This window comes from Triturus cristatus, chromosome 1_1, assembly GCF_964204655.1.
Source record: "Triturus cristatus chromosome 1_1, aTriCri1.1, whole genome shotgun sequence".
Taxonomy (NCBI): domain Eukaryota; kingdom Metazoa; phylum Chordata; class Amphibia; order Caudata; family Salamandridae; genus Triturus; species Triturus cristatus.
The window spans coordinates 69302431-69320470 of record NC_140579.1 but is presented as its reverse complement, the minus strand read 5'-3'; the positions used below and the strand labels follow the sequence as shown (position 1 = coordinate 69320470).

Genomic DNA, 18040 nt, shown 5'->3' with positions numbered 1-18040 from the left:
CCTGATCAGGGTTAACATCTGTTCATGTAGCCGCAGCTGACTAGAAGAATAGGCTACCCTCTCATACAAGAACACGCAGCACATGTTGGTTCACTACAAACTGGGTACTTTATTACTCATTACATACACAATTACATAACATTACAATATAACACATAACCTGCAAAGAAAAGTGAAAGATTAAGTTGTACACTCTAATAAGAAAGGGTCGACATCACCTTAGCAGTATGTAGCCTGCACTCAGTGGTCATCTAGGTTCCCTTCTCGTCTGTGCCTCGGCTCGCCTGGAATCACCCTTCTCCGAGTCACTGGGACCTCTTCCTTATCGGCTACTCTCTCCTCTCTGGCTATTCTGCTAGGAGAGCATCTGTCTCTCGGTTCTTCTCCGCCTTCAAGATGGCGTCTGTCTTCCCTGGAATAAGTAGTAGCTTTACTGCTAACGGCTAGATGCCGCCTACGGACTGAACATGTAACTGCCTCAGACTTTCACTAATATAGAGGTGCGTTTCCTCATGGAAAATTCCGGCCCGTAACCTGCCGCCCACCAAATTCTTGTACCTCCCCGTACCAAGGACACGTTCCCAGCCGGCCGGCCTGATGTAGTGTCTTCGGCATGAAGAAAAATACAATCCTTCGATAAGGGCTGGCCTGAACCGGTTCTCTCCAAGCGAATAACACCTCATAACTAAAACATTACATTTGACCTAGAAGCATCCCAAGCTGCCGGAGCAGAAAGAAAGATGGAGTCTCTCCCGTTTGAGGCCTACCAGGCCTGAATTCAGCACAGCTCCATGAAATACCCTCACTACAGGACAGGTTATCCCTAACACTAACGAATCTATCCCCTAGGCTATGTGTGCAAGCCCTGATCTATGGGGAAGAGCACAGAATCATGTTGAAGTGCCTAGTAAATAGGCTCCATTCACTACTCTAACCCTTAGACTTGAATGATAAGAGACTGAAGTCACATTCCATTATTGTTCCTCACATGAAGGCCGGGAAAATCAAGCAGAACAGCAGGGCATGGGAATCCTCTTCAGAGCGGGAAGACACCGGGAAATACACCCCACGGAAATAGTCCGCGAAGCAGGAGACAATTTCCTCCGGTTCAGTGACACACACACCATTCGTTTTCTCAATCAACGGGACAACTCGACTCGCTCTCTCTTTTTTGTCCAGCCACGCAATCAATTTACCAGCCTTATCACCCACATCATACAGTCTCCCCTGTTGCTCTCTACTGAGGCCCCTGGCCGCCTCCGTGACGAGGGCCTTATAGGCCGCTTGCTTGAGTTGGAGAACATGTAATTTGTCATCCGTCACCCCACATTCTAGATCACACTCCAACTCGGTTATCTCAGCTTCAACACGGATCACCTCCTCCCGCCTCCGGGAGTGGGAAATAAGGGACAGGGCCTCTCCTCGGAGTACTGTCTTAAACGCCTCCCACAGTGAGACCGCCGATGACACAGACCCCACATTCTCGTCAAAATAGCGCTTAAGGGATTTAATCAGCTCTGCGTGAATGGTGGGGTCACGCAGGTACCAGGGATGGATCGGGACCACCCTACCCTCTCCCCTCGGCAAAATATCAAAGTGCAACAAGAGCGGGGAGTGGTCCGAAATACCCCGTGCCAAATGGCGCACGTCTCCCACCCTCCCCACATAAGCCGCTGGGACCAGGACATAATCTAGCCGTGAGAGACTACCATGAGCCCCTGAATGGAAGGTGTACTGTAGCTGCGTGGGATGTTTTAAAGGCCAACAATCCACCAGCCCCAGGGTATCCAAGAGGCCAGATAACCACGCTTGGGCCCGGGGGAGATCCCTAGGGGGGTGACGATCCACAGTTCCGGAAACTACAGCATTAAAATCTCCCCCCCACCACTAGAATCCCCTCCGGAAGGCCAAGGAGGAGGCGCCCCAGGTGGTCGTCTGCAGCCCCGGCGGGACATATACTGACACAAAAACGACCACTCTGCCCTCCATTCTGCCCACCAAAACCGTGTAACGTCCCCTATCGTCATGGCGCACCTCATCAATCTCCAACGGGAGCGAGTTTTTAACCATAATGCCCACACCCCTTGAACCAGACGTGAAGCCCGAATGGGCCACAAGGCGGTAGCCCCGTCGATTCATAGCGCAAAAGGAGTTGCCAATGAGGTGCGTCTCCTGCAGAAAAACTATATCGGGCGAAATTCGCTTCAAGAACTGCAGGACCACACCTCGTTTTATCCTGTCCCCCAGTCCATTAACATTCCAGGACAACAAACTCAGTCCCCTACCCCCCATCATAAACAGAAGTCATCACTCGTCCCCCAGAGAGCACTGTAGAGATAACACAATGATACGTTTGCCTTGTGGTGTAAACGAACAACACCCCACCCCAACCCACCCACTCCAACAAAACTCCCCCCTCCCTGCACCCCTGCATGAGCCCGGACAGCCCCCCCAACTTGCAGTGTGCCTGTCGCCCCTATAGAATGAAACTAGCTAGACCCCCTAGAGGAGGAAAGAGTACCCCTTCTAGACCCCACACAACCTCCATGGGAGGGGAGTGTACAAAGACAGACGCTTGATCGAAAATAGCATCGTATTCGTCCAGAGTGAGGCCCAATATTGACCCCTCAGTCCCGATCCAGTGGGCCGTCTCCTCCCGCCGCCCCCCCCCGCCATCTCGATCCCCAGACAGAGTGTCCAGCCAGTTCCCGGCCGCTTCGGGACGATCAAAAAAGTGCGTGCGACCATCCACCTCCACTCGCAGCTTGGCTGGGAAGAGCATGGCATATTTTAAGTTCAGGTCCCGAAGTCGGCGTTTGACGCCCAGGAAGCTCAGTCTCTGCTTCTGGACCGCTTGGGTGAAATCAGGGTAAAAGTTCACCTCCATATTTTCCAGCTTAACCGGCCCATGTAGTCTGGAGGCTTGCAGGATCGCGTCTCTGTCCCGAAAGTTAAAAATCCGGGCAATGAGAGGTCGCGGAGGGGCTCCGACCTTCGGCCTTCCCCCGGGAACTCTGTGGGCCCTCTCCACGGCAAAAAATTTACTCAGTCCCCGAGGCTGGAGATGGGTAGCGATCAGGTCCTCCACAAATAGATCCGCCGCCGCTTCCTCCCGTCCCTCGGGTACTCCGATGATGCGGATGTTATTCCTCCGGGCCCGACTCTCGGAATCCTCAAGGCGCCGATCCATAAGTGCACTCGCCTGACTAAGCCGGCGCACCTCCATTTGTAGTGCCGCCACCTCAGTCGTAAGGCCCGATGCGGTTTGGGCCAAAGAATCAACTCGGTCGTTGGTCTTGGAAAGATCGGCCCTCACCAGGCCAACATCCACAAGGACCGCGTCGATCTTCTGTGCCAGGGTGTCGAACCGCTGGCCCACCGAGGCCTTCATCTCGGAAATGGCGCCCATGACGTCGTGGAGAGTCAGATCCGTGGGCAAGTCCGGGGCATCAGAAGGGCCCTCAGGGGACTTGTGCGGTCCGCCGGGAGATCCCCTCTGGAGGGTATAGCGGTCCATGCTGTTGGCCTGATGGACGGTGCCACGCCGGGTCGACTTGGTCTTTGACCGATCTCCATCTTGTTTCGTGGCCATCGCCGCTGGTCCCACAATCGCACCAGCAACGCCGTAGAGGGCAGGCAATCAGGGCCACGAGCTCCGGGGGGGCCACCCCAGATCGGCGGGGTGGGTCACAGCCGGCAGGCAGGCAGGGTCCCCCAGCGAGGCCACACCAACACAAAAAGCTCCGCGATCTCACTTGCAGAGACGGTGCGAAAGCGAAAGTGCGGGGTACGCGACTCGCCAGGCCCGGCCCGCCGTTGTTGTTCACTTTGCCACTGGGTCACCCCCCAACGCAAATCCGGGGTCCGGCGAGAAGAAGGCCGCAAACTTCAATCGGTGCTCACTCCGGCACCCGAGGTCCGATTTGAGAACGGAAAACGGGTACCACCTCAGCTCAGGCTCACCAACACAGTCCCCTCAACCGAGGCAGGATGAATTCTGGATAGACGTGGGAGGTTGCGGAGGTCCTCGGGAGCCTCGCACCTACGCGGCCATCTTGGTTGCGCGCTAGGCTCCTCCTCCTCAAGGATCGACATCTTGATGAGATTCACACGCCCATAGATTGTTAATTGCAAGTTCTTTCATCAGGACAATAGAGTATCTATATCCTTTGCCACCCTTTTCAAGTTATATAATGGTATTTCATCCACAAGGTTGACAATAACAATTCCTAGATATTTTATGTCTGCACCCCTCCAGTCTTCTTAATTTGAACACATTATCAGAGTTATTCACCAAGTATCCAGAGAAGGCCCCAAACTCCGCCGCCAGTCTCTCGACCCTAGGCATAGTTTGAACAGGGTCAGATGTATAAATGATCAGGTCGTCGGTGTATATCCTAATCTTACTGCTAAGAGAAGGGAAGTGGAAAGGGATACCCAGATTGTCTCTTCTTGGTAGCTGTGTGAATGGCTCAATATAGATGTCAAACAAAAGAGGCGATAGGGGCCAACCCTGCCTTGAATACTTAACCTCTTCCATGCTCATGACGTCTCCCGGCCGTCATGAGTCCACGATGGGCGTGTGCGGACGACGGCCGGGAGACGTCATGACCACGCCCACAAATGGAATGTCCAGCACTGCGGCAGTGCTGCGGCGGAATTTGCGCCGCAGCGATGAGGTTAAACTCCTAGTCAATGAGCCATTAAGGAGAATTCTAGTTGATGAGTTTTCATAAAGTTTCTGAAGCGTAGAGATAAAACAGGGCTAAAACCCAATATTTCCAAGACCCCCCACAAGTATGCCAGCATACCCAGTCAAATGCCTTGTCTTCATCTATTGTGATCCTAGGCAGGGGATTGAGCGAGCAGTCACATGATAAATAGTTCCAATCAACTGCTGTGTTAGTTCTTAGATGTGCCACTTTGGCATGAATCCTTTCTGATCCGGATGTATCAGCTGAGGGGGCTAACTTGGCCAGTCTCCGTGCCAGGATGCTTGTGATGACTTTATAATCTGCATTTAACAGTGAGATTGGACGATAGGAGTCTGCCTTCTTAGGATCCTCAGCAGGTTTTAAAACCAAAACTATTGTGGCCTCTTTCCACGAATTTGGGATCTGTATCTCCCCCCCTTCGATATATTGAGTTAAATAATGGTTCCCGTTCTGAGACAATCTCCTCTGCTAGGAGCTTATAGAGTTCTGATGGAATTGCATTTGAACCGGCAGCCTTCCCGTTCTTTATATGTAAGAAGTACTCCCTAATTTCCCCGTTGGTTATTGGTGCTTCCAAACATCTCTACCCTTCACTGTGAGCTCTACACGTTTCCGCCAATCTCTAAGCCTCTCCAAGTCTGGGTAAACCTCTACAGCGTATAGTTCAGAGAACAGGGAGACAAAGGCTGTACTCAGTATCACCTCTTTTACTGCATAGGTGAGAAAATTCACCAAAATCTTCCTTGGCTTCTGACTTTGAAGGTTCCTTTTGAAGGAGTCTCTATGTACACTCTGTATTTATTGCTCAAGAATAATGTCTGGCCTGTCTTTCAGGACTGTGTCTCGCAACAGTGTGTTTATAAAAGACTTGATATTAGTTCCCTCCTCCGCCTCTGGGATATTCAAAAACCTAAGATTATTCCTCCATGAGTGATTTTCAACCCTCCCAAGGTCTTCCCTTAATTCTTGGTTCTGCTTGATCAGCAGGTTTATCCCAGATGTGTTTTTTACGATGTCCAGTCTAATCATGGCTACCACCTCCTCTAATGCTCTGGTCCGAGCAGCCACTTCTTCCAGTTTTTGTTCTAGCGCAGTACAGGAGGCTTGGATATCTGCCCAACTGGCCTCCGATATCTTAAATCTGTTTTTCATCTCCTCTTTTAAACCTAAGAGGATGGCGGCCAATGATTCATCAGGTTGCCCTCTAACTGCACCTCCTGCTGTTTCAGTCACCTGCTGACAATGCTCTACAACTGATCTTGGTTTGTCTGCTATTGCAAGAACATTACAATTGTTATTCGTAGGAACCTGAGCTGCGCAAGCCTTCGCGTGGCCCACTTTCTGCTTCGGTATTCATGATTTTGCTTGAAGGAGTATCTCTACCAGCAACAGATGCGACAAACATTATCCATGCTCAGGATCCTATGGCTTGCGTCCTCTTGCGCACCTCCTTCTGCACGTTGTGAGGCCAGTAGGGTCAGGACTTTATAAAAGGATTTAAGGAAAGAGGTAACCTTAATCTGGGGGGTTGGAATCTTTCTGTCCCTTCCACGCAGGCAGTTCCCCAACAGCTTTGCAGATTTCCCAAAATTAGTAACTGTGGTCTCAGCATTCGCTGCCTTTCCAGGCAGGCATTTCTGCCCCTTCACCATATTCTTAGCACCAGTGGCCACATAAACCGGAGGAAATTCAAGCCCAGGACTTACCCTTGTGGTTGTTATAGCTCGGGTATGCTATGTGTACCTTAAGAACCTGCCACTAACCTTACCAGTCTTATAAGTGGGTTGACCTCTCTTATCCATTAGCATAGGGTGCTGGGCCCACATGACTTCTTCTGCAGCCTCCTAGTCCACCAACTACTCCCCTGGATGTGAGGTGAGGGCTGCTGGATGCCTCCAGAAATACAGCTGCAGCGGGTGAAAGGATCTCCTAACTTTTCTGCTGACTTGTGCTGCCACTGCCGTGGTGAGCCTGCGCGTGGGCTGCCCTGATCCACTGCAGCTCCCTGGCGGCAGCATCCCAGCGTGGGATCTCCACACCAGCCGCCTCGCGTTAGACACTGCTTCGCTTCAGAGGGCCGCTGCAGACAGACAATTTGGCGCAGGGCACGGAGGTTATTTTATAAGGTACAAGGTATATGCCAAAGGGGTTGGGGGGGGGGGGGGGCGGAAGCCCACTATAGCAAAAAAGAACAAGTTCCTTCCTCCGCTTAGCTCACAACCATCATGCTCCCCGCCACCCAAAGAACTGCAAATCTTTCAGAACAGTTTTAGCTCCACCCGATCGCTGTGGCTACACCTATAGAAATCAAGAAACATGAATCAACGGCCAATAGAATAAATGGAAACGCATCATCTGAGTTCAGAGGTTGACAATTACCCAAATAGACACATTGTAGAGGTTTATTTGAAACTAAAAGAGGTGGACAAGCTGCAGTGGTACTTTTAATTTGCTGACCGATGTCACAACTGACAACATATTGTTTTGTCTGCTTGCACAGACCATGCCACCAATAGCGTTTTTGAAATATTAAAACTGTAGCCACCGCACCTGCTTGGACAGATGCCAATCCCTCATGAGCAGTTATGATTAATTCTAGCCCTGCGGTCCTGGGTGGGTATCACTTGATCCCCCACTCCGGGAATGAGAGCAGAAGGTATGTTTTGGTCACTCAATAGATAGTGTTTTGCTGGAGATGTTTTAGTTAATGAAGTGCAGCTGCATAAAGCACTGACAGCAGCAACCTTGATGTCACCATCCACCTTTGTGGGAATGAGTAATTGCAGCTACAACAGCCATCTGAACTGCTGCTTTGGCGGCTTCATTTGAATTTATTTGAATTTAAAAACATTTATTGAGCGCACGTTTACCATGCGGTTTCATGGCGCTTTAAGTGATGCAGTAGCGGTCGGCGGAAGGGCTAAACAGTGTAAGCTTGCTCAAATAACAGGGTTTTAAGGTCTTTCCGAAACTGTGTGTATGACGGAGAAGATCGGAGAGCAGGAGGGAGAGAATTCCAAAAAAACGGAGCCAGAACAGCAAATTTCGCTCCACCAGATTTCTTTTTCTTAAAGCGAGGAATGTTGAGAAAGGCCCTATGGGCAGAGCGAAGTTCACGGCCTGGGAGGTACGGTTTTATGGCGGCGCAAATGAATTCAGGGGCTGTACCTGCTCTAGCCTGAAAGGTAAGGCAACCCAGCTTAAAAAGGGCACGCTCCCTCACCGGGAGCCAATGCAAAGCTTTAAGCAGGGGAGTGGCACGATGGTATTTGGGTAGGCCATAAATCAAGCGAGCCGCTTGATTCTGAATGAGCTGCAAACGATGGACCGCATATGCTGGAGCTCCATTGTAAATGATGTTACCATAGTCAACTCTCGACAGTACCATGGCCAGCACAATGATTTTTAAAGCAGGAAGGGAGAAAAAACGGGATACTTTCCTAATTAATCTTAAAGAAAAGAAACAAGCAGAGACCACTGAACCCACCTGTGAGTGAATAGAAAGTTGTGTGTTAAGAAAAATCCCAAGAGTTTTGACCTTAGAAACAGGAAGAGGGGGAGCACCAAGTGACAAGGGCCAGTGAGCAGAGGTCCATGGACTGCAACCACCTCCGGTCAGGACTAACTCAGTCTTGTCCGGATTGAGTTTGAGGTGGTTGCAGTTCATCCAGTCTTGAATGAAGGTCATTACGGTCTGAACATTGGAGGCAGATGAGGGGGAGTTGGAGAGATTAAAGATTAGCTGGAGATCATCAGCGTAGTTAAACACCGTGACCTCCATCTGCTGTAACGAAAAAATGAGGGGGTAAATGTACAAATTAAATAAAAGTGGGGAAAGTGATGAGCCTTGGGGAACTCCGCACTCCACTTTGCGAGGGTCAGCAGTGAAGTTGGCCAAATGGACGGCTTGGGCCCTCCCTGTGAGGAAGGACTCAATCCACGAGAAGGCAGAGCCTTCTATGCCCGCCGCCCTGACACGGCTAAGAAGAATGGAATGATCCACCGTGTCAAAGGCAGCGGACAGATCTAATAAAATCAAGGCTTGCGGAAGATTGGTGTCAATGCCTTCACGTAGCACGTCCATAACCGAGATCACCACTTTCTCGGTGGAGTGCAATGGGCGAAAGCCTGCTTGACGGGGGGAAAGACAGTGATTGGTTTCAACATGAGTACTTAAGGTGGTTGTGACGTGAGTTTCCAAAATTTTTGCTAGGTAAGGCAGTAGGGAAATGGGACGGTAGTTGGAGGGGGAGGAGGGATCAGCATCAGGCTTTTTAATAATAGGTATAACAACCGCTGATTTGTGTAGATCAGGAACGTTTCCCTTCTTTAGCGAGTCATTAAGGAGAGTCAGAGGGTGAGTGGTGGAAGATAAATAAATTTCCCTGAGGATATGGGCGGGGGCAAAATCTAAGGGAGAACCAGATTTGACTCGGTGGAGTAATGAGAAGAAGGCGTCCTCCGTTAATGGTGGGATAAGGTTAAGTTTGGGGACAGTGGAGGGAGGGGAGGAATTGACAAATGCAGGGGAGGGAGGTGGAATATTGAATTTGATTTTGAGTATTTTATCAATAAAAAACTCATTGAGCAAGTTACAGAAAGACTGAGAGGGGGGGATGGTAGTCGTGGTTCGAGTGGATAATGCTAATTCGTGAACCGCGATAAAAATTTCCTTTGAGCGCGACTCAGCTGCCATGATCCTGCTGGTATAAAATGCAGTTTTGGCCGCTAGAATGCCGGCTTTGTAAGTTTTTAAAACAGACAGATATATAGTCTTTAGCTCTGGGCTGTAGTCTTTCCTCCAGGCTCGCTCGGCTCTTCTAGCTGCTAGTTTCTGTTCTTTTAGCTCTAGGGTGAACCATCGGTTGGCTGCATGGGCCCGCTTGACAGTGAGTCGCCTCATGGGGGCGAATTCATCGCCTGCCAAAGTCAGCCAATTCTCAATGGCGGCCAGTTGTGACGTAGCAGTGAGGTCTGTAAGGTCGGGAGCGGTTTTGGTCAAAGTTGAACAGAAGGAGGGCATGTCCGCTTTACCCCATTTCCTGACCCAAATGTTTTTAGGAAGAGGAGGTTTGACCAATGCGGTCAGTGCAAGGGAAAAGGAAATAATAGAATGGTCGGACCAGGAGCACGGGGAAATTATGGGGGGTGTGAATGGGATATTTAGCGCCCAGATTTGATCCAACATATGACCATGGGTATGTGTGGGGCCATGAGTGAGCAGTGAGAAGTTCAAAGAAATCATGAAATCTGTAAAATCTTTGGATTGAGGGCTCTCGGCAGGTTCATTGGGCCAAAAGTTTAGATCCCCTAGCACTAGTACCGATGAATTATTAACCACCAAGGTGGCTAAGAGAGCCTGAATGCTAGGGAGAAAGGAAGGGGTTAGCTGGGGAGGACGATAAATTAAGACGAAGGTGAATGGTACCTGATGGAGAGTTGAACGAGCTACAAGATAGTCTACCTCAGGAATGGGTAAGGAGGGGAGAATCTGGAAGCAGAAATCTGTCCGGGCTATTAAGGCTACTCCGCCACCCCGCTTGCCCTCAGGCCGATCTGCTCGAATAGCAGAGTATGATGGAGGCAATGCGGCTAATACATTGGGTAGGGAGTCTGCCTTAAACCAGGTCTCCGTTAGGAATATGAGGTTTGGATTATGGGTGTCAATGTAGTCAAATAGTTCGTATTGATGACTGACCGCAGACCTGGTGTTTAAGAGTATTGCTGAAGTATTACAAATTGGTGCTGGGAGGGCTGGGGGGGGCAGGATGGTGCGGGATGGTGTATTGGGTAAAGAAAATAAGGGTGAGCTGATACTAGGAGGACGGTAAGGTGGGGAAGAGTATAAATCAAGCTGTTTCAGGTAGGTACTGATCGAAGGGTCAACCGTTCCAGGGACCCATAATGAGAGTAGTAGTGCAGGTGAATACGTAAGTAAACGGGCAGCCTTTAGTGCCCCTAGCCCCGGTCGGCCGCGGACGGGCGCAGACGGGCTTAACTCTGGCGCAACTCCGGCGCGCCTACGTCGCGCCCGCTGCGCTCGTCCGCTGCGCTGACACATGCTGCACGATTAAGTAGGGGCGGAGCGGTGGAGGAGGGGCAGGGCTAGGGAGGAAGGCAGCCCGATCTAAGATGGCGCCCGTTGCTGCTTAGAAGCCCGCAAGTGCACCAACCCGCCCTGGCAACCCACCTCTGAAACCGCAAAAGGTAAGATACCTGCACAAACTTTGAAGATCAGTTAAAAGCAGTAAAATACAATATAAATGTACGTCGCCTGCGCTCGTAATCAGCGGGGGCGGAAAGCAGGATGATCGCGACCAGCAATCCAAGCGTCAACCAGCAAGCCCACTGCCACCGGGCTACTGGCAAACACAGTGGAAGGGCAGGTCAAGGGTCTTAAGTAGGGGCGGAGCGGTGGAGGAGGGGCAGGGCTAGGGAGGAAGGCAGCCCGATCTAAGATGGCGCCCGTTGCTGCTTAGAAGCCCGCAAGTGCACCAACCCGCCCTGGCAACCCACCTCTGAAACCGCAAAAGGTAAGATACCTGCACAAACTTTGAAGATCAGTTAAAAGCAGTAAAATACAATATAAATGTACGTCGCCTGCGCTCGTAATCAGCGGGGGCGGAAAGCAGGATGATCGCGACCAGCAATCCAAGCGTCAACCAGCAAGCCCACTGCCACCGGGCTACTGGCAAACACAGTGGAAGGGCAGGTCAAGGGTCTTAAGTAGGGGCGGAGCGGTGGAGGAGGGGCAGGGCTAGGGAGGAAGGCAGCCCGATCTAAGATGGCGCCCGTTGCTGCTTAGAAGCCCGCAAGTGCACCAACCCGCCCTGGCAACCCACCTCTGAAACCGCAAAAGGTAAGATACCTGCACAAACTTTGAAGATCAGTTAAAAGCAGTAAAATACAATATAAATGTACGTCGCCTGCGCTCGTAATCAGCGGGGGCGGAAAGCAGGATGATCGCGACCAGCAATCCAAGCGTCAACCAGCAAGCCCACTGCCACCGGGCTACTGGCAAACACAGTGGAAGGGCAGGTCAAGGGTCTTAAGTAGGGGCGGAGCGGTGGAGGAGGGGCAGGGCTAGGGAGGAAGGCAGCCCGATCTAAGATGGCGCCCGTTGCTGCTTAGAAGCCCGCAAGTGCACCAACCCGCCCTGGCAACCCACCTCTGAAACCGCAAAAGGTAAGATACCTGCACAAACTTTGAAGATCAGTTAAAAGCAGTAAAATACAATATAAATGTACGTCGCCTGCGCTCGTAATCAGCGGGGGCGGAAAGCAGGATGATCGCGACCAGCAATCCAAGCGTCAACCAGCAAGCCCACTGCCACCGGGCTACTGGCAAACACAGTGGAAGGGCAGGTCAAGGGTCTTAAGTAGGGGCGGAGCGGTGGAGGAGGGGCAGGGCTAGGGAGGAAGGCAGCCCGATCTAAGATGGCGCCCGTTGCTGCTTAGAAGCCCGCAAGTGCACCAACCCGCCCTGGCAACCCACCTCTGAAACCGCAAAAAGTAAGATACCTGCACAAACTTTGAAGATCAGTTAAAAGCAGTAAAATACAATATAAATGTACGTCGCCTGCGCTCGTAATCAGCGGGGGCGGAAAGCAGGATGATCGCGACCAGCAATCCAAGCGTCAACCAGCAAGCCCACTGCCACCGGGCTACTGGCAAACACAGTGGAAGGGCAGGTCAAGGGTCTTAAGTAGGGGCGGAGCGGTGGAGGAGGGGCAGGGCTAGGGAGGAAGGCAGCCCGATCTAAGATGGCGCCCGTTGCTGCTTAGAAGCCCGCAAGTGCACCAACCCGCCCTGGCAACCCACCTCTGAAACCGCAAAAGGTAAGATACCTGCACAAACTTTGAAGATCAGTTAAAAGCAGTAAAATACAATATAAATGTACGTCGCCTGCGCTCGTAATCAGCGGGGGCGGAAAGCAGGATGATCGCGACCAGCAATCCAAGCGTCAACCAGCAAGCCCACTGCCACCGGGCTACTGGCAAACACAGTGGAAGGGCAGGTCAAGGGTCTTAAGTAGGGGCGGAGCGGTGGAGGAGGGGCAGGGCTAGGGAGGAAGGCAGCCCGATCTAAGATGGCGCCCGTTGCTGCTTAGAAGCCCGCAAGTGCACCAACCCGCCCTGGCAACCCACCTCTGAAACCGCAAAAGGTAAGATACCTGCACAAACTTTGAAGATCAGTTAAAAGCAGTAAAATACAATATAAATGTACGTCGCCTGCGCTCGTAATCAGCGGGGGCGGAAAGCAGGATGATCGCGACCAGCAATCCAAGCGTCAACCAGCAAGCCCACTGCCACCGGGCTACTGGCAAACACAGTGGAAGGGCAGGTCAAGGGTCTTAAGTAGGGGCGGAGCGGTGGAGGAGGGGCAGGGCTAGGGAGGAAGGCAGCCCGATCTAAGATGGCGCCCGTTGCTGCTTAGAAGCCCGCAAGTGCACCAACCCGCCCTGGCAACCCACCTCTGAAACCGCAAAAGGTAAGATACCTGCACAAACTTTGAAGATCAGTTAAAAGCAGTAAAATACAATATAAATGTACGTCGCCTGCGCTCGTAATCAGCGGGGGCGGAAAGCAGGATGATCGCGACCAGCAATCCAAGCGTCAACCAGCAAGCCCACTGCCACCGGGCTACTGGCAAACACAGTGGAAGGGCAGGTCAAGGGTCTTAAGTAGGGGCGGAGCGGTGGAGGAGGGGCAGGGCTAGGGAGGAAGGCAGCCCGATCTAAGATGGCGCCCGTTGCTGCTTAGAAGCCCGCAAGTGCACCAACCCGCCCTGGCAACCCACCTCTGAAACCGCAAAAGGTAAGATACCTGCACAAACTTTGAAGATCAGTTAAAAGCAGTAAAATACAATATAAATGTACGTCGCCTGCGCTCGTAATCAGCGGGGGCGGAAAGCAGGATGATCGCGACCAGCAATCCAAGCGTCAACCAGCAAGCCCACTGCCACCGGGCTACTGGCAAACACAGTGGAAGGGCAGGTCAAGGGTCTTAAGTAGGGGCGGAGCGGTGGAGGAGGGGCAGGGCTAGGGAGGAAGGCAGCCCGATCTAAGATGGCGCCCGTTGCTGCTTAGAAGCCCGCAAGTGCACCAACCCGCCCTGGCAACCCACCTCTGAAACCGCAAAAGGTAAGATACCTGCACAAACTTTGAAGATCAGTTAAAAGCAGTAAAATACAATATAAATGTACGTCGCCTGCGCTCGTAATCAGCGGGGGCGGAAAGCAGGATGATCGCGACCAGCAATCCAAGCGTCAACCAGCAAGCCCACTGCCACCGGGCTACTGGCAAACACAGTGGAAGGGCAGGTCAAGGGTCTTAAGTAGGGGCGGAGCGGTGGAGGAGGGGCAGGGCTAGGGAGGAAGGCAGCCCGATCTAAGATGGCGCCCGTTGCTGCTTAGAAGCCCGCAAGTGCACCAACCCGCCCTGGCAACCCACCTCTGAAACCGCAAAAAGTAAGATACCTGCACAAACTTTGAAGATCAGTTAAAAGCAGTAAAATACAATATAAATGTACGTCGCCTGAGCTCGTAATCAGCGGGGGCGGAAAGCAGGATGATCGCGACCAGCAATCCAAGCGTCAACCAGCAAGCCCACTGCCACCGGGCTACTGGCAAACACAGTGGAAGGGCAGGTCAAGGGTCTTAAGTAGGGGCGGAGCGGTGGAGGAGGGGCAGGGCTAGGGAGGAAGGCAGCCCGATCTAAGATGGCGCCCGTTGCTGCTTAGAAGCCCGCAAGTGCACCAACCCGCCCTGGCAACCCACCTCTGAAACCGCAAAAGGTAAGATACCTGCACAAACTTTGAAGATCAGTTAAAAGCAGTAAAATACAATATAAATGTACGTCGCCTGCGCTCGTAATCAGCGGGGGCGGAAAGCAGGATGATCGCGACCAGCAATCCAAGCGTCAACCAGCAAGCCCACTGCCACCGGGCTACTGGCAAACACAGTGGAAGGGCAGGTCAAGGGTCTTAAGTAGGGGCGGAGCGGTGGAGGAGGGGCAGGGCTAGGGAGGAAGGCAGCCCGATCTAAGATGGCGCCCGTTGCTGCTTAGAAGCCCGCAAGTGCACCAACCCGCCCTGGCAACCCACCTCTGAAACCGCAAAAGGTAAGATACCTGCACAAACTTTGAAGATCAGTTAAAAGCAGTAAAATACAATATAAATGTACGTCGCCTGCGCTCGTAATCAGCGGGGGCGGAAAGCAGGATGATCGCGACCAGCAATCCAAGCGTCAACCAGCAAGCCCACTGCCACCGGGCTACTGGCAAACACCACACATCAGCCAGTGAATTCCCTGCAACATGTATTCCAACACGCTGATGACCCAATGTATGAACTACATGAGCCCATGCATGGCAAGCATTCTTTAAAATGTGCCACTTTTCTCCAAAGCAATTTATGCTTGATGGTGTTTCCTTTGGAATTTTTGAATCCATTCAAGCACTAATAATATAGGTTTTCATTAAAAGACTGGATACAGTAATACAAATCACACACTATGAGTGTGGGGAATTCACGACCAGTGTTCTCTAGTGCCAGAATTAAACCTTTCAATTCAGTCTGCTGATCGGTAGAGTCCGCCTAAGGACTGTGTAAAAGATTACTGTGGGTGAATTTCTCCATTTTCAATGACACCACGTACTGCTGCACATGCGGTATCGTTGTTCAGTGCCAACTGCAGGCTGCGCTGAACCATCAGTATATAAAATCATACTGTTCAAGAGGCAAAATATCACCGGCACGGGGTATATTTGTTCATATTGGAGAAATCCTTGTGTTTACAAAGTAGGATCAAAGACAGTCAACATCAGTATCTGCTAAGGAGGTGGCGTCTTGTATCCATCTTGGATGCAAGGCTTTGGCGTTAGAACCCTTGCCTTGGTGACAGTCTCTAAGGCTGGAATGGGCGTAACCACAATTATGCATTTCTCCAAGCCAATGGTCTTTCCTTTATAACAGCGGTCTGAACTGCAGTCTGTATTTTTTCTGTACACGCAAACGTAATTTAGCACGTGAGTATAAATGGGATATATAAGCAATCTGTAAAGATAGGGTTTGCACACCTCTATTGATCCAAACTCTTTATTGACACTAATCATTAACATCTCCAGCTGACCAGCAGTGCTCCTCCCCCTTAACTGAAGAGCCGCTGCTGCCTAATACCCATATCACAAAAGCACCTCTCAATGGGCTTTTTGTTGTTTGGTCCGACTGCAACTATGGACGTTCTTCAGGGGTCGCAGTTGCGACCACTGGAATGGCCCTTGCGACCACTGTTCTCAAAGGTGGCAAAATCAGTGCCTGGAACACAGGGGTAGCTCTTCCTGATAGTTGTCAGTCGGGTCTCCATTTCCTGGTTTTCTACCAATTTGTTTATTTACAAATACACAAATAGTAAATAATACTATTTGTGTAATAAACATGGAGTACAATTAGCTGGAATGTGACCCTATCTGGCAACTAAGGTAAGTCAAAAATGTTTTTAACTAATGTTGTATGCGTGCTTGTGAGAGTGTTTAAATGTGAGTGTATGTGTAAGCATGTGTAGTGACTCAAAGTAAGGTCAAATGGTGTGTAATGTCTCCACTACCTATAGCATTTTTGTGAAATGATGCTGATGTCTACAAGTGGCTGTGTGCCAACTTGCAAGTTCTGTTAGAGCGATTGATTCTGCATCTAGTACTGCACCACGTCTCTAGAAGTCTCTGGCAACAGCTGCCCACTCTATCTTTAGTGATGCGTGTACGCTGCAATTAATCTCTGGTACAAAAAGTCGTAGGATAGTGGTGATAATCATGGAGGGCCATGAAGGGATTTATCTCTAGGAGAAATTAAGTAGTTCAACACTTTTCATCAGGTGTTGGCAGTGACAGGGAGACTATGCCAGAGATAGTGTTGATGCCAGCATCACACCACTTCAAGGCACCTTAATGGTGGCGCAATCTTTGACTGCGATTGCTTACTGTGCATTATTGTAACTTGGGTACTAGGTTCAAAATAGGGATGTGTACTCAACCATAAAAACAATTTGTCATGGACTGTTCCTACAGTTTTCATGTTGATTTACGGCTGCCAATCTTTTCTACTTCTGATATCTTGTGGATGTACAATATCTCACTTTCACATTTTAAAATCCTATTGCAAAGGTTATTTTACATTTACAGCTGGTACATGATAGTGATAGCTAGTTTGAAATATTGTATGAAAATGTAAGAAAAACATAATATGAAAAACAAAAATACTGGATTGGTAAGCACTTCGTGTATGTTATTTGCAGTTAATGGTGCTTCCTGTTCTTGTTTTACAGAGTACTACCAGGGTGGAATTACTCTAATGTTGGTCATAACCACTTAGTGTATTTGTTATCTTGGTATTAAGTTAACTTTTCTGACTCCTTTCCGATTTCAGTGTGCTGACCTTCAATCTGAATTGGACTGCCTGAGTCAGGAGTACCTCTTCTGCCAGACAAAGCTTCGTGAATGCAGAAACCAGAGCAAAACATTTCAGGCTAAGAGGCCAAAGGTAAAAGATGCCTACAGTGTGCTACACATAAATAGAGACCCTTTTGATAAAGTCCCTGTCATGTGCAGAAGGTAAAATCGAATGTTTGAAATATTTGTTTGTTTGTAAAACTTGATTTCGATCACCAGGATCATAAAAGCGCCTTTTTCTGGAAATAATAGACAGAAATATTGCAAACTAATCCGCGATCCATTTGTTAGTTCAATATAAAATAAGTCGTACTTTCGAACCTTAATATAAAGGAGTAATGAGTTAGATATTTGAACATAGTAACGAAAAAGTCATCGTTTTGGGAGCTGCTTTTAGGTAGTGCACTCTTACGCCTCCCATGTCACTTAAGATTTGGTTAAATGATGCTATTCCAAAGAGCAGGTTTTGTTGTTACACAAAGAAATTCAAAGAGTGTGTGGGGCTTTTTTCATTCGGTCTCTCTCCTTTCTGCACATTACTTTATGTGACAGTCACAACCGGACTCCTTTCTCTTTTTAGGGGTGCTGCAGCAGTTGCTTGTCTCCATGTCTGATGATCTTCCTAGCAACAGCGACAGCACCATTCTGCATCATTGTTCTACAGCACAGTTTTATACGATAGGCTGGAGTATGCAGCTTACAGATTTTAGACTGACGTTAGACATAAAGTGGTAAAATCTTTCTCAGCAATTTCGTATTTGTAAAATATTTTTTTAAATAATGTTTTATGGAGTATTTTGCCTGCTTGCAATTTTAGGAAACTATTTAATAAAGCTTCCTACAAATGTTGAAATTATGGTTTTAATTTCTTTCTTTTCTTG

At 49.9% G+C, this 18040-nt stretch overlaps 1 long non-coding RNA gene across 2 annotated transcripts in view; it reads left to right on the top strand.

The window, feature by feature from the left end:
- LOC146869440 (uncharacterized) overlaps positions 1-18040 on the top strand; it is an 80692-nt gene that overhangs the window by 42624 nt on the left and 20028 nt on the right. The window contains exons 3-4 of one of the 2 annotated variants that reach the window (XR_014981423.1): positions 17137-17250; positions 17740-17890. This is a non-coding gene — a long non-coding RNA (uncharacterized LOC146869440). Of the gene's footprint in view, positions 1-17136; positions 17251-17739; positions 18013-18040 lie in introns of those variants that run through there. The other variant, XR_014981422.1, reaches the window with a different exon arrangement.